Below are 15,759 nucleotides of genomic sequence, written 5' to 3' on the forward strand. Positions count from 1 at the left end.
GCAGAGTATTTCGAGACTACGCGATATATTTATAGCGCAGGCTGTGCTTCAAGTCTTGGTGAATGAAATCGCCACCGCATTTTTTTAATCTGGAAAATGTCGTGCAGCTCGCCTGTGCCGTGACTGATGTGAATCAGCGTGCTCTACCAGCAAGGGTTCAAGAGCATCTCCCGCCTTCATTGATACAGCCTGGACATCCTGCTGGAAGATACAATTCGCAGGAATGCATCAACACAGAGCAGGGGACGGGGGGTGGGGGAAGCAGATGTAACTCAAAACCTATCAGCCGCTTCATAAATTGGCAAAAAAGAAAGGTGCCGGCCACGACACGGGCAATTACCGCACCAATAAATGATACACGCGAAATGAAAGAACAGCTTGGTGTCCGTAAAGTGACAAACGTGCTTCGGAGGGCAAGCGTTCTTTCCCCCGCAGCGGAATGGGCACGCTCCGTGTGAGACTCAGCCGTGCTGCGAATTGTTACATTGTTGCATTGTGCTCCTGAACTGTGTCGGTTTCACGTCGTCCCCACGTCGGGATTGACTTTATTAAAAGGACATCCGAGACAAGGCAAGAGGACTGCATTCCGTCCCTGGAAGGTAAAGTGCAGAGCCTGGATTAAATGTCCCCTGAGAAGTAATTGAGTCTCAGGGGGATGGACTCAGTTTTCTGGACACCAACAATTCTGCACTTGAAATTACAATTTCTGCTGTACCGTTTGATGTATATCACGATCTTTTCGGTAGCCGCGAACAGCATTTACAATGTGTTAAATCGCGTTAATTTTCTGGCGATGACCTTGAGCACCGGTTATTACTTCTGATGCAGTCCCGAATAACAGTTTAATAAATGTGTTGGATAAATGGGTCTATCTTGCCTACTTTCAGCGCGAGTAAATGCAGTTAAAGAGAATCTGCATGTACTTTTAAATGCCGTGGAGAATACCAGTGGCATACTTGCATAGGTGAATGGTCTATTATCAGAGCCCTTTCACTGCATGGGGCTGCATTCTGGTCGTTTTAACAATCAGTAAATAGATCTTTTTTAATTCCAGGGCGAAGAAGATTTTATCCCCTCGGATCAACTTAGTTTTCCACTCGAGCTCCAACTTCTCAGAACTGGTAAGTCAAAATTAATTTACTCTGGAATGATGTCTTTTCTCCCCTGTTATCCCGTTGTTGTTTGCAGCGCCGGGGGATTTGCGGGAATAAATCTCGGTGCAGTCTGCTAATCAGACGATGATAATCCGTTGCCTGCAGCCGGAGGTCTGAAGCGCTTGCTGCATGTGCTCCAGTTTTGCGTAGAGTTAGCAGCTCGCACTCTGAGAGGTTCAATGGAGCCGCACACTTCGCGGGAATGAAATAATCTTCGAGTGAGTGGATAAATTTGTTTTCACTTTTTGTGAAAGAAAACTCAGAACGTGTCATTATTTTTGATTATGCTTGACTCTGGGTAGGTAATACGATGCAGCATTGTGCTTCTGAGGCTGCATCCGTTTTAAATCTAAATGCTAACACTTCTAGCGGTCATCTCCTGCTGCAAGAATGCAAGACCTCCGCACATCAAGGCTTTGCTTATACAGCCGGGTTTACATTGATGCAAAGTGTTCTACAACCGTCAGGAGCATTAAAGCCCCGAGGCGTGAGACCCTGACTGACATGGGTTCTGAGTTCCTAGTTCCTGCAGCGACCTTTTACCTGTACGGCTTTAGCTATCCTGAAATTCCAGGTAAAATTAAACAATGCCTGTTTTACCAGCCGTGATACACTGTACTCGCCACTCCATTTGGATTGCCAAACAGTGGACTATTCCAAGTCTAGATAAGTTCATTCCACTTATTTAATTCTCCAATCATAAAGTCAAGTGAAAGGTAGGTCCCAGATGTCTTATTGCAGGTCAGTGGCTTCAGTCAAATCTTCTGATCTAATAAGACTGTCAGATATAGGAGAAGAATTGGACCATTTGGCCCATCAAGTCAGGCTGATCATGGCTGATCCATTTTCCCTCTCAGCCCAATCTCCTGCCATCTCCCCACGTCCCTCCATGCCCTGACCAATCAAGAATCTGTCAACCTCTGCCTTAAGTATATCTGCCTCCACAGCTGCCTTTGGCAAAGAATTCCACAGATTCACCACTCTCTGGCTAAGTTATCTTGATTTAGTTAGGGTGTCAAATCAAATTTTTATGAAGTACCGTATGTCCACCTGTCTTTAAACTCTGATATTGCATTTGCAATTGCCAAGTTTTCTATTGCACATAGATTTAGAGTCTCTTTGTAATTTTCACAATCTTAATATTCATTCTACACCCTGATAAATTCCCATTCTGTGCATTGATAATTTTCTCTTTTCTCCACCCCAATCATATTTCACTGTGGGTCAGCAATAATCCATTCTTCACCTTCTCATGCATACGAGAAAATAGACTGTAGTTAGCTGGCACTCGTAACATGGAAAACAAGGAATTTCTCAAGGTTAATACACTGTCATCCCATCCACAAAGTAACTACCCCAATTAGGAGACCTTTATCATCAAGTTTCAACAATTTTTATATATGTCAAATATTGAAGCTTCTTATTGCTGCAAAGTGACTTTCAGATTTCAGGTATGCTGGAATGGTGGAAGGAATAGGTGCATTTTCAGATGTGTGGGAGGGGTGAAATGATTAGTGTCGTCCATGTCTCAGAGAATCGGAGATTTGACTAAATTACTGCTTTTGAATCCACCACAGTTTCAAATTTCAGCTTTGCTTCCTCTGATTATTTTTGGATGGTAGCATTGTTATTAAGCTGCTGGACAAGCATCCAGAGACTCAGACCGTTAATGTAAATGTGTTGGTTCAAATCCCCCTCCAGGACTGGGGAATTTAATTTCAAGTTAAATAAATCTCTTATTAAAAATTGCTGATCTCAAACCTGAAGCTGCCAGATTGTTATAAAGACCCATCTTTTCACAGAAGGAGATCTGCTGCCCTGACTGGCCTACATGTAATTAATTCTTAACCCCTTCTCAGTTTTTTGGTGGGGGGGCAATGAGGATAGAGAATAAGTCCCATTTCACGTCGTAGAATCTGAATCAGGTTTAGTATCACCTGCATATATCATGAAATTTGTTGTCTTTGTAGCAGCATTACAATGCAATGCATAATAATTGAGAAACAAAATGAATTACAGCAAGTATATATATAAAATAGTTAAATTAACTAAGTAGTGCCAAAAATAGAAATTAAAAAAGTAGTAAGATAGTGTTCGTGGGTTCAATGTCCATTCAGAAATCAGATGGCGGAGGAGAAGAAGCTGTTCCTGAATCACTGAGTGTGTGCCTTCGGGTTTCTGTAATTCTTCCTGATGGTGACAATGAGAAGGGGGCTTGTCCTGGGTGGGGGTCTTTAATGATGGACGTCTCCTTTCTGAGGTATCTCTCCATGAAGATGTCCTGGATACTATGGAGGCTAGTGCCCATGATGGAGCTGACTAAGTTTGCAACGCTCTGTGGCTTATTTCGGTCCTGTGCAGTAGCTGCCCCCACCCCCCATACCAGACGGTGATGCAGACAGAATGCTCTCCACAGTACATCCGTAGAACTATCACAAGAAGAAATGCATAAAAATATAAACAGTAATGCAAAGGAAAAAGTTCCTTTGATAACAAAAGTTGTGCATGCCATTTATTAGTGCATTCGCAACATGAATTTCTTCATGGCGTAAGGCAGAGATTTTTAATATGTATCATCAGTGGAATTTTATATTAAGAATAATTAATATACAGGAGCATTTAGATGATGACCATCAATAAGGGATTCATGTGATAACAAACTGTGAGGACACTGTTCAGGTGCTTTATAACTATAGGTTGTAATCACATAACATCTATTTGTTTTTAATAATGTGCTTTGTACAGTTTTATTGTATTTTGATCTGTTTGTTTGCACTGTGATTGAGTAACACATGAAGTAAATTGGCCAACTGCACTTTATGCAATGTCTTTATAAGTTTAACCATTATGGATTTCAGTTTGGTCAGCACATATTAGCGTAGTGGGGCAGGACGGTAGCGTATCGGTTAGGACAATGCTTTACAGTAGCAGCAACCCAGGTTCAATTCCCACCACTGCTTGTAAGGAGTTTGTATGTTCTCTCCGTGATGGCGTGGGTTTCCTCTGGGTGCTCTGGTTTCCTCCAACAGTCCAAAGACGTACCGGTTGGTAGGTTTATTGGTCATTGTAATTTGTCCTGTGATTAACTAGGGTTATATTGGGGGATTGCTGGGTGGCGTGCCTCGAAGGGCTGGAAGGACGTGTTCCACACTATATCTGAATAAATAAATATTGCTGATAGTACGACAGTTAATTAGTGAGCGATACTGCAGGCTACCAGTATCCAAGACCAAAGAGTTACCTGTATATATATTTTTAAAAATCAACATATAATTATTGCACCACATTCAATTTTGCGTTGAGCAGCAAATATTGAAGCAACCCGCACACACAATCTTGGCCCAAGTTTATTGGCATTGATCCTGTTCATTTGTACAGAGGACCCACAGCACTTATTAATCATTAGCCAATTCCTTCTTGTGGAGGAATTGCTATGCATCTCAGGCAATTTATCTTGTTTACATGTGGGTGTGAATGATAGTTTCACTGCCCAGTAGAGTGTGAATTCATGGATAATTAAAAATGCATCTGTCTGAATTAATCAGCTGACATTGCCAGCCCTGCAGATTTTCTTTCGAATGAATGTAAAGATAGGACTAAGAAGTAGGGATTATACAGACAACATAAATGTACAGAAGTCTGTTTGAATTTGCAGCCAGCCCCCTGTTTAGGTCAGTGTAAGGTTTTCTAATGCATTGCACAATCGGCAGATACAGTAGCTGATTTATTTTTAAGTTTAACCTGAAATGGCTTTGAAGACAGCCATCCTTCAAAAACGCAGGTGAAAATGACTTGTCTTGTGAAGGGTTGTGCAGCTCTGCAAAGAATATTCCAAGTGTGCATGTGTGGACCTGGAGTATTAATCTATTGCTGCCCACTGGCACCAAAACAGATTTCAATACAACAATTGCATACACCTTTTACATTGTCAAAGGTGAACTATAATATTTCTTACATGAGATTGCTTCCAAGGATCTTGCCACTCGTCTGAAAATCGCCCATGTTATATCAGATGAAAAATCAGGTTTATTCTGTGGAAATGCTGTCTCATGTCAGAGCGTGCTTGATTAAACATTTTGTACAGCTTGTGTATCAGTTTGACTCTGGTACCAGCTTTCATACTACATGGATGAGTATTTTATTGTGGTCCACCAGTAACACTGCAATGAGATTGTAACACCCCCTACATCTCACTCCAGCTTTTTAAAGTTCAAAGTAGATTTATTACCCAAGTTATATATACTATATGCCGTAATATGTTACCTTGATATTCATATCCTTGCAGGCACTGGCAGAAAAAAATTAAGTCAGAAAATTTTACAAGAGCTACACATAAACAGACAAAGACTAATAAGCAACCAGCGTGCAAAAGAAGAGAAACTGAACAAATGCCAGGAACTTGAGTTGTAAAGAGTCCTTGAAAGTGGGTCATAGAATTAGTTCAGGGTAGTGGTGAATGAGTTATCTGCCCTGGTTCAGGAGCCTGATGGCTGTAGGGTAATAACTGTTCCTGAACCTGGTGGTGTGGGTCCTCAGTACCTCCTGTACAGTGGTAGTAGCAAGAAAAGGGTATGGCCTGGATGGTGGGGCTTTTTCATGGATGCTGCTTTCTTATGGCCATGCTCCATTTACTCTAAATGTACTCAGTGGTGCAGGGGGCATTGCCTGTGCTGGACTGGGCTGTATCCACCTCTTCCTTCAGCCATTTCCTTACCTGGGCATTGAGTAGAGGTGCAATGGTACTTTGTGATGACACTTGTATGTTGGATCCAGGACAGATTTGATATGTTGATGCCAAGGAACTTAAAGCTACTGACGCTCTCCACCTCCGTTCCCCTAATGAGGACTTAACTCATGGACTTCTGGCTTCTTCCTTCTATAGTTGGTAATCGTCTCCTTGGTTCTGCTGACATTGAGTGAAGGGTTGTTGTTGTGGCACCACTCAACCAGGTTTTCAATCTCCTTCCTTTTTGTTGATCCATCACCACCTTTGATTTGGCCAACAACAGAGGTGTCACCAGCAAATTTAAACATGGCAATGGAGTTGTACTTAGCCACACAGACATTAGTATAACGTGAGTAAAGCAGGGGACTAAGCACACAGCCTTGTGGTGCAACCCTGCTGATGGTGAACGTAGAGGAGGTGCTCTTGCCAATCTGTACCAACTGGAGTCTGCCAGTGAGGAAATTGAGGATCCAATTGCACAGGGAGGTGTAGAAGCCAGGGTCTTGGAACTTAGAGATAAGTTTTGAGGGGGATGATGGAAGATGGTGTTGAATGCTGAGCTGCAGTCAATAAAGAACATCCAGAAGCATGCATCTTCATGGTCCAGATGTACCAGAGCTAAGTGAGGAGTGAATGAATGAAATGAGAGCTGCTGTTGATCTGTTGTGACAGTAGAAAAATTGGAGTGGATCCAGTTCACTCCTCACGCAGGAGTTGATATGTTATGATGGGGTCTGTGGATACGATAGGGTCTTTTAAGACAGTGGACCCCAACCACCAGGCCGCAGACTGGTACCGGGACTGCTACCGGGCCGTGAGGAAACGATATGATTTGGCGATATGAAACAATATGAGTCAGCTGCACCTTTCCTCATTTTCCCTGTCACGCACTGTTGAACTTGAACCCTCCCCCCCCGCCCCCCTTCGGCCGGTCCGCAAGAATATTGTCAATATTTAACCGGTCCATGGTGCAAAAAAGGTTGGAGATCCCTGTTTTAAGAGACTCCTGGATAGGTACATGGGGCTTAGAAAAATAGAGGGCTATGGGTAACCCTAGGTAATTTCTAAGTTCAGCACAGCTTTGTGGGCCGAAGGGTCTGTATTGTGCTGTAAGTTTTCTATGTTTCTAAGTTCATGACCAACCTCAGCACAGTGGATGCAAGTGCTATTGGACAATGGTCATTAAGATGGGCTACTACGTTGACTTGGGTACCAGTATGATTGAAGCCTGCTCGAAGCAAGTAGGTATCTTGGACTGCCAAAGCAAGAGGTTGAAAATGTCTGAAAACACTCCAGCCAGTTAATTACCACAAGTCTTAAGTGGTCAGCCAGGTACACGCTTTGGACCAGGTGGATTCTGATGATTTACACTCCTGGAGGATGCTCCTACATCAGCCTCAGAGACTGAGATCAGTGTTGATGGGAGCTGTGGGTTTGTGAATGTGTCTCCATACAAAGCAAATGTCTGAGGCGAAACCTCATTGCCTTTTATGTTCTTTGCTTTTTGCTTTATAGGAAAGATGGTGTTCAAGTCCTGTCACAGTGGCCGAACATCCTTCTGTGATTCAAATTCAGTCTAGATTGCCACTTTGCACAGGAAATCGCCTTCCAGGTGTCATACCTGGACCTCTTGAATTTTCCTGGATCGCCAGTATTAAACGTCACCAATCTAGCTGGTAGCAGATTGCGAACCTCTTGGTTCATCTAGGTCTTCTGGTTGGGGAAGACGCTGAAGGATTTTGTGGTACACACTCATCTGCACATAGTCTGTGACAACTGTGGCATGTTGATTCTGCCAGTACATTACAGAGTTAACACCAACTCCTGACTGCTATATCCTTTTTCACCCTGATGCTTCTCACCTCTCTGCTCTCTTCAGGTGATGAATGTACACTGCAGAATACTAATTTTGTCATTCACTGAGGAATCGGGCTGAGCTGAGCTTTGCTCCCCTGGATCAATGCTGTTCATTACCCCTGGGATGCAGGAACATGAATGGTTTCTTCTGAAACCCTTGTCCTCTGCCTTCACCATATTCTCTTGCAGTATGTTCAACACCATTAAGGCATTGACATGTTGCTTCTATTGCCTTTGTTGCATTAGGGTCAAACTTATGTCAAATTTCTTCTCTCGCCACAAATAGGCGTCATTTCCTAGTTTCCTTCTTGTCTCTCCTTCATGCAGGTCAGCGCACCTTGTTTTGCTATTCCGAGCCGGTTTTTACCTGAGCACATTACGTTAGCTGAAATTAAAACTGGGCATGCCAGAAATTCTCAGTTAGATGACATCTGTGGAGTGAAAGCTTGAGTTAATATTTACATTAATAATTATTCAGTAGCCTCGGAGAAATTTGAAGATTTTAGGTATAGAGAGAGGGAGGGAAGAACAAGAGGTAAAAGCCAAATTCCGGGCCAACACAGTCAAAATGCTGGATGACCTCTGCAGGTCAGGCAGCGTCTATGGAGGGAAATAGTAGATGTTCCAGGCTGAGACCCTTCATCAGTACTGGAAAAGAAGGGGGAAGATGCTAGAGTAAGGGGAGGGGGAGGAGTACAAGCTAGTGAAAAATGAAATTAGGTGAGGGGGAGGGGGATGGGTGGGGGAGGAGGATGAAGTGAGAAGTTGGGAGGTGATAGGTGGAAGAGGTAAAGGGTGAAGAAGAAGCAATCTGAGAGGAGGCAGACATTGGGCCATGGGTGAAAGGGAAGGAAGAGGGGCATCCGAAAGAGTGATGGGCAGGTGAGGAGATTAGGAGGGCTACAGGAGAGAAAATGAGGAGTGGAAAGCAAAAGCAGAAAGTGGTCTACCCTGAGGACATGCAGCCACCATTTGCAGTGCGGTTTTCTGAAGCAGATGAACTCTGAGTTGTGTGCACAAGAATTCCAAGGGAGCACAACGCTTTACAGTACAGGCGATCCAGGTTCAATTCCCACTGCTGCTTGTAAGGAGTTTGTACATTCTCCCTGTGGCTGCATGGGTTTCCTCCGGGTGCTCCGGTTTCCTCCCACAGTCCAAAGATGTACCGGTTGTTAGGTTAATTGGTCATTGTAAATTGTCCTGTGATTTGGCTAGGATTAAATCAGGGGATTGTTGGGTGGCATGACTCAAAGGGCCGGAATATACACTACTTTTTAAATTTCTATTATGCACTATATATATAAAAAGACGAACGGAAGAAGAAAACTACACGAGGGATGTGGGTCAAGAATCAGAATCAGGTTTAATATCACCAGCATATCTCATGAAATTTGTTGTTTTTGTGGCAGCAGTACAATGCAATACATGATAATAGAAAAAAATTGAATTGCGTATATATAAAATACATACAATATAAATACTGTGTGTGTGTGTGTGTGTGTGTGTGTGTGTGTGTGTGTGTGTGTGTGTGTGTGTGTGTGTATGTGTGTATATATGAGGGGAAGAAGCTGTTCCTAGATTGTTGAGTGTGTGCCTTCAGGCTCTGTACCTCCTTCCTGATGGTAGCAATGAGAAGAGGGCATGTCCTGGACAATGGAGGTCCTTAATGATGGACGCTGCCTCCTTGAGACATCACTCCTTGAAGATGTCCTGGATACTACGGAGCCCATGATGGAGCTGACTGAGCTTATAACTCTCTGCAACTTACTTCAATCCTGCGCACTAGCTTCCCCCCACCCCATACCAGAAGGTGTTGCAGCCAGCTAGAATGCTCTCCACGGTACATCTGTGGAAATCTGTGAGCTGCCTGAAGTTGAAAAAGGTCAGTGTTTCTACTCTTGCACTGTAGACTATCCAAAATTGGGATGTGATTGGTGAAAAGATGAGGAGCACGAAGCTTCACTAGGAAAATGCAAATGAGTGAGAACAGACCTGTGGAAGAGCAACAAGTAAGTGCAAGAGGTTCAATTCCACGTGTAAACTGAATGGAGGAGTTCCGAAAGGCAGACACCCGCCCATTCGGAGTTTTGTCTCCCTGTGGTCTGGAGATGTGAGCAGAGATGACTGCATACTGACATGTAAATCATTGATTAGTTTGTGCCCCCTGGATGTTGAAAATGGGGGTAATGGAAAAGTGGGTGTTGCATGGTAACAGACAGATGTTGGTGATAAAGAATTAATCACTGCGTTATGGATGAATGGTCCCTTTAAATGCTGGAAGGGAAGGGAAAGACAGCATCACACTGGAATCTGTGAGAGTTAGTTACTGCCTGTTACGCTGCTAGCAATGAAGGTCATCCATCTCTGTCCGCCCTTGGTCATCCATCTCTATCCGCCCTTGGCCATCTTTTCTAATGTGCTTCTGGTGTGGTTCAGGGTCCTCATTTCTACCTCTAAGGTATGGCGCCAAGTTGTCTTTGGTCTCCCACATTTCCACCGCCCTTCAGAGGTCCAATGGTGTGCTGTCTTGATGACAGAGTTGTTCTCTCTTCTCATCACATGCCCAATCCGTATCTAACATTTCCTCATGATGGCTGTGGCCACGTCCTCTTGGAGACACTGAAGGAGTAGGGCGTGGTTGGAGATCTTCCTTGGCCAGAAAATACGGAGGATCTTTCGGATGCTTATGGTGTGGAATGGTGTTTGCCAAGGTCATTCTCTGTCATGTACTCTGCACAAGAGTGTGGACCGAACTCAGCGTCCGCTTCCTATCCCACCTATCTTCTCTCAGCCCCTTCTTCATTCCCATGGTGTTGCAGATTCTGGTCGAATGCACTTTTCCTGCCACCGGAAGTCTGTTGTGCCTCATTAATAGCTTGACTGGGACTGAATGAACCACATAGGCGACGCTCCATGCGAGGATGATCTTTGTCTCAAGCGTGTGCAGCAACCTTCCCACCAAATCTGTCAGTGACAGATGGGCTGAATTGACTGGTGACAAGGTGGCTTCTTTCTCATGTAGTTCCTCGCTCCACCTGCCATAGACCAATCTGTTGGCTATGTCCTCAGGGAACAGTGATAGACATTGATTCCTCCCTCCCACAGTAAAGGCTGTGCCTTTTTGACTTCCAAGTGATGTGTAAAAGGAAGAAGTACTGATTCATCAGCTGAGAGTAAAGTGGTATTCAGCTCAGCTTTTCTTTTCCCCATCTTTGACCTGATGCTGAGGACTCCCAGGGCCACTCCAGCCTGACTGGGGGTCCAGTTGTAAATAATCTGCTGGATGTGAAATCCACATTACTAACTTTAGTAGAAGCACTGTAAATATTTTTGATAATATAAAGATACGTAGGAATGTGCACAAACCAGAAATGGTTGAGAAAATATTGCACATATGTAGAGTAAAATATGAGATGTGATGTGGTAAAATATGAAGAACGTATCCACTTTGGCGGGACGGATAGAAAAACAGAGTACTCTCGAATGAATGTGAAAAATTAAATGCCGGTGTTTGGAAAGATCTGCTTGTTCTTGTACATAGTCAAAGTTAGCATGGGGCCACCTCAAGTAATTAAGGCAGGAAGTGGAATATTGGAAACACGGGGAAGTTTGCAGATGAAGGAAACTCAAAGGAACATACACAAAAGCTACTGGAGGAACTCAGCAGGGCAGGCAGCATCAATGTAAAGGAGTAAACAGTCAACGTTTCAGGCCGAGACCCTTCTTTAGGACTGGGAAGGAAGGGGGAAGATGCCAGAATAAAAAGGTGGGTTGAGGGGAAAGAGGCTATCCTGAAGCTGATTGGTAAAGCCAGCTGGGTGAGAAAGGTCAACGGCTGGAGACGAAGGTATCTGATAGGACAGGAGTGTGGACAAATAGGAAAAAGAGAAGGAGGAGGGGATACACGGGGTAGTGATAGGCACTTCTTCTCATCTACCTATTACTTCCCCCTGGGTCCCTGCCTGTCCATCTAAGTTCCTCCAGTATTTTGTGTGTGTTGCAGTGGAATATTGGCTTTTCTTCAAAGTCAAATGCAAGAGCTGTTGCAAGAGCAAAGCTGTCAAGAGGCTTTGGTGAGTCTATACCTGAAAGTTTTGGCCTCCCTAAGGTTCACTAGGTTGATTCTTGGGTTAAGGGTTTTGTAATGAAGAATGATGGAGCAGATTAGGCCAATAGTCTCTGAAGTTCAGGACAACTGAGAGGTGATCTTACTGTGGCAGATGGAATACTGAGAAGATTGGACAATGTAGTTGCTGCTTGAGCACATTTGCCCTGTGGGGTAATTTATATAAAGGATGAATGGGATTAAGGGATCAGTGATGAACCTGATGAAGAGGAATTTTCCTTAGAGCTATGAATATCTATATTTCTTCCCCAAAAGGAATTTGGAAGCCGTTGACATTGGATATATTAAACCCTGAGATTTGTGAATATTCTGATTGTAGGGGATAAGAAGCTGGTGAGGATCGGGCAAGGATGGAGTTGAAGCCAGAGATCGTTATTCATATTGGTTGATCACAACTGGAGAGCCATGTTGTCTATTCCTTCTCTTTCTCCCACGTAATTCGCAGAAATAAGACCCACAGGAGACAGATTTAAGGTGATTGGCAGAAGAGTAAGGGGTAAAATTTAGAAGCATGAAAAAGCATGATTGAGATTCCTATGATCCAGAACTCTCTCACTGGGAGCAGACTCGGTTGTTGCTTCTGGAAGAAAATTGACAGGTAATTGAGAGGAAAAAGCATTAAACCGGATGGAGAAGCTGAGGGTGGGGATAGGATCCATCCACAGGGAGGGAGCTGGGAGTCGAGGCGGGATCCATCCACGGGGAGGGAGCTGGGAGTCGAGGCGGGATCCATCCACAGGGAGGGAGCTGGGAGTCGAGGCGGGATCCATCCACGGGGAGGGAGCTGGGAGTCGAGGCGGGATCCATCCACAGGGAGGGAGCTGGGAGTCAGACGGGGTCCATCCACAGGGGGGAAGCTGAGTGTGGGGACGGCCTGCATCCAGAGGGAAGGAGCTGAGGGTTGGGATGGGCTGTGCCCAAATGGAGAAGGCAGAGGATGGGGAAATGGGCTGCCTCCAGAGGGGAGGAGGCTGAGGGTGGGAGAACTGTTGAGGATCCCTTGGGCCAAATGATTGCTCAGATAGTTCTGTAATTCATTTCATCCCCTTCTGGATTAACGTGGCAGTTTTAAAAAAAATAAAAGCTAGCTTGATCATTAATCCTGATTTTCAGCACGAGTTATTTTCCAGTTGTGGTCCGTATTCGGAAAGGGTGTTCTAGTTTCCCAGCACAGATGCTCTCAGGTTCAAAATGACTGGACTCAGCCACACATTTTCCTTGCCCGCTAGCCTGACCCTCTCACATAGGCCATGTGTGGGTAATGATAGACTCATTAGCACGTCTATCACTCCTGTTGATCTGGCGCGAGGTAGCGCCAGCTGCGTTAGAACGCTACTAGACCAAATGTTACATTGGTCGCATTAATCCTTCTTAAAGCACTGTCTGGCACAGAATAGATAAAAGATAATGACATTTTAAAAAATAAATGAAAATGCGACATTAAGCAATAAAAGTGCCAGATTATTCTAAAAAATTTAAAAGCCTGAAATTATTTTCCATTTATTCTTCTACATTTAAGTCGGAAAGCAAGGTCACTGTTTTTTTTTTGTTTACTTTTCCTTTCTGTATTTAGGCAAATGATTCATGCTGGGTTGCAGTTCCATTACTGCTAGCAGCTCATCAGAGCCTTGTGCAATTAGCCATTCTCCACACGTAGGGCGGGTTAATGTGCCGCAGGCTATTCAATAAATGGAGGCACCGTGACTGATACATTATTGGCCTACGCACCCATCTGTACTTTCCATCGAGAATTTCTGGTCTGTGAGGGTTGTCCAAGTTGTTTTATAACATGGTAACAATGAGACCAAACCTCATGCTCGCATCTGGGCTTGGAAATCTATCTCTGTTCCTTAACTGTACGGCACTAAGTCCTGACATCCACCAGCACTATATGGGAGTACTTTCACCAGAGGACCAGAGTAAGGTAAGGAGGTACACTCACACACTCACACACTCACACACTCACACACTCACACACTCACACACTCACACACTCACACACTCACACACTCACACACTCACACACTCACACACACACACACTCACACACACATGAACTCAGCAGATCAGGCAGCAGCTATGGAGATTAGAGGTACATTTGCTGTGTTTTGCTTTCCAACTATTGTTGGAGCATTGCTTCTTTTTATAATGTGATTTCTTTAGGAAAACATCGTTAAAGATCTTCTACAAGTGAATAAGAGCTCATCAGATTTTTATCCGGGGACGGTTCAAAGTTCTGGGTGACCTACTGCCCGTTAGGAAATGCGTCATCTCAGGTTCAGTGGGATTTGTGACCCCCAAACCAATCCCCCTTCCCCCCATAAAAATCCTATTTCAAGGCACCTTGGTACAAAGGTAAAAATAAAATCTTATGGTAGTTTAATTTTGCATATAGTGTGACTGCTGAGGTGATCCAAGATAGTTTTATGCTGAAAAGAAATCACATTTACAAGAAATTGCTCTATATGGTTAGCGCAATTTTCAAAAGCAAAGTTTTTTGCAAGTGAATAAATTTTTAAGCCTGATCAATTTCACCAATATTGACTGATCATTGGCATGTTATATACAACTCCACTATAATATTATGGAAATAGCCACCCAGTCTTAATAATTTGTAGCATTTTTTTCCTTTGCTTTTTCAGTTTCAGGCTATTTCTTTACATTTAAATTAATTGTACCCATGGCCTCAATTTGATCTTGCATTTGATGCCATTTCCTACCTTTTAATTGAAAAATATCTTTAATTCTGTATCTGCATTTTGTGAACATCACACCGTTGTTGGAGCACAACAGAGGCCCATTTAGCCTATGAGCCTGTGCCGGCTTTTTACAAGAGAAATCCCTTCAGTTCCATTTCCATGCTCTTACCTGGCAGCTTTCCTGTACTTCCTTAACGTATTTTCCCATCTCTATATCAAAAGTCTCAATTAATTTTGCTTCGATTGCCTTCTGAGACATGGGATTTCAGATAATAACTGCTCAAGAGAGAAAACCTCCTTCTTAATGTTTGCGTCTGAAGCATTTAAGCAGTTAAGTCATGGGAGATGGCCAGCCTGTGAAGGCACACACATCAGCAACAATCCAGTGCCAAACTCCTCTACTCACGGACAATTGTAACTCATGCAAGGAAAGAGACAGGAGCGGGTCAACTTGCCTTTTGATCTGCTCTATCCTTCAGGGTCCTCCAAGAGGACCACAACCTTGTCCTGGGGTTTGGAGGCTGGTGTGCCTCTAAGACCCAGAGAGCCATGTTGTCTAGAGTGCTTAGGCTTTTGTTAGGGTCACCCATGCTAAGCAGGTCAAAGGGTAGAGTCCAGACTAAAAGTGGTCCAGCGGTCCTCCAGGCTTGGGGCTGAGGGCTGAATTAGATGATTAGATTAGATTATGAGGACACGCAGTCCTCTTTTATTGTCATTTAGTAATGCGTGCATTAAGAAATGATACAGTATTCCTCTGGTGTGATATCACAAAACCACAGGACAGACCAAGACTGAAAAACTAACAAAAACCGCATAATTATAACATATAGTTACAACAGTGCAACAATACCATAACTTGATGAAGAACAGTCCATGGCACAGTAAAAAAGTTCAAAGTCTCTCAAATGTCCCTCATCTCACGCAGACGGGAGAAGGAAGAAAACTCTCCCTGCCATGTCTGACCACAGTCCGACTCTGAGTCGTCCGAAAACTTCGAGCCTCCGATCAGCCCTCTGACACCGAGTACCGAGCACCATCTCTATCCGAACGATTCGACCTCAGCCTCGGTCGCCAGCAGCAGGCAAAGCCGGGGATTTTGGGGCCTTCCCTCCGGAAGATTCTCGATCACACAGTAACAGCGGCAGTGAACCGGCGTTTCAGAAATTTCTCCAGATGTTCCTCTGTGCTTTCATGTCT

At 44.0% G+C, this 15,759-nt stretch overlaps 1 protein-coding gene across 1 annotated transcript in view; it reads left to right on the forward strand.

The window, feature by feature from the left end:
* The first annotated feature begins 349 nt into the window (after positions 1–349).
* The window catches only part of LOC134338146 (hippocalcin-like protein 1), a 167,414-nt gene continuing 152,004 nt past the window's right edge, over positions 350–15,759 (forward strand). The window contains exons 1-2 of the mRNA XM_063033733.1: positions 350–599; positions 1,055–1,121. The gene's annotated coding sequence lies outside the window, so the exon portion shown is untranslated. The remainder of the gene's footprint in view (positions 600–1,054; positions 1,122–15,759) is intronic.

Source organism: Mobula hypostoma, chromosome 26, assembly GCF_963921235.1.
Source record: "Mobula hypostoma chromosome 26, sMobHyp1.1, whole genome shotgun sequence".
NCBI classification, from domain to species: domain Eukaryota; kingdom Metazoa; phylum Chordata; class Chondrichthyes; order Myliobatiformes; family Myliobatidae; genus Mobula; species Mobula hypostoma.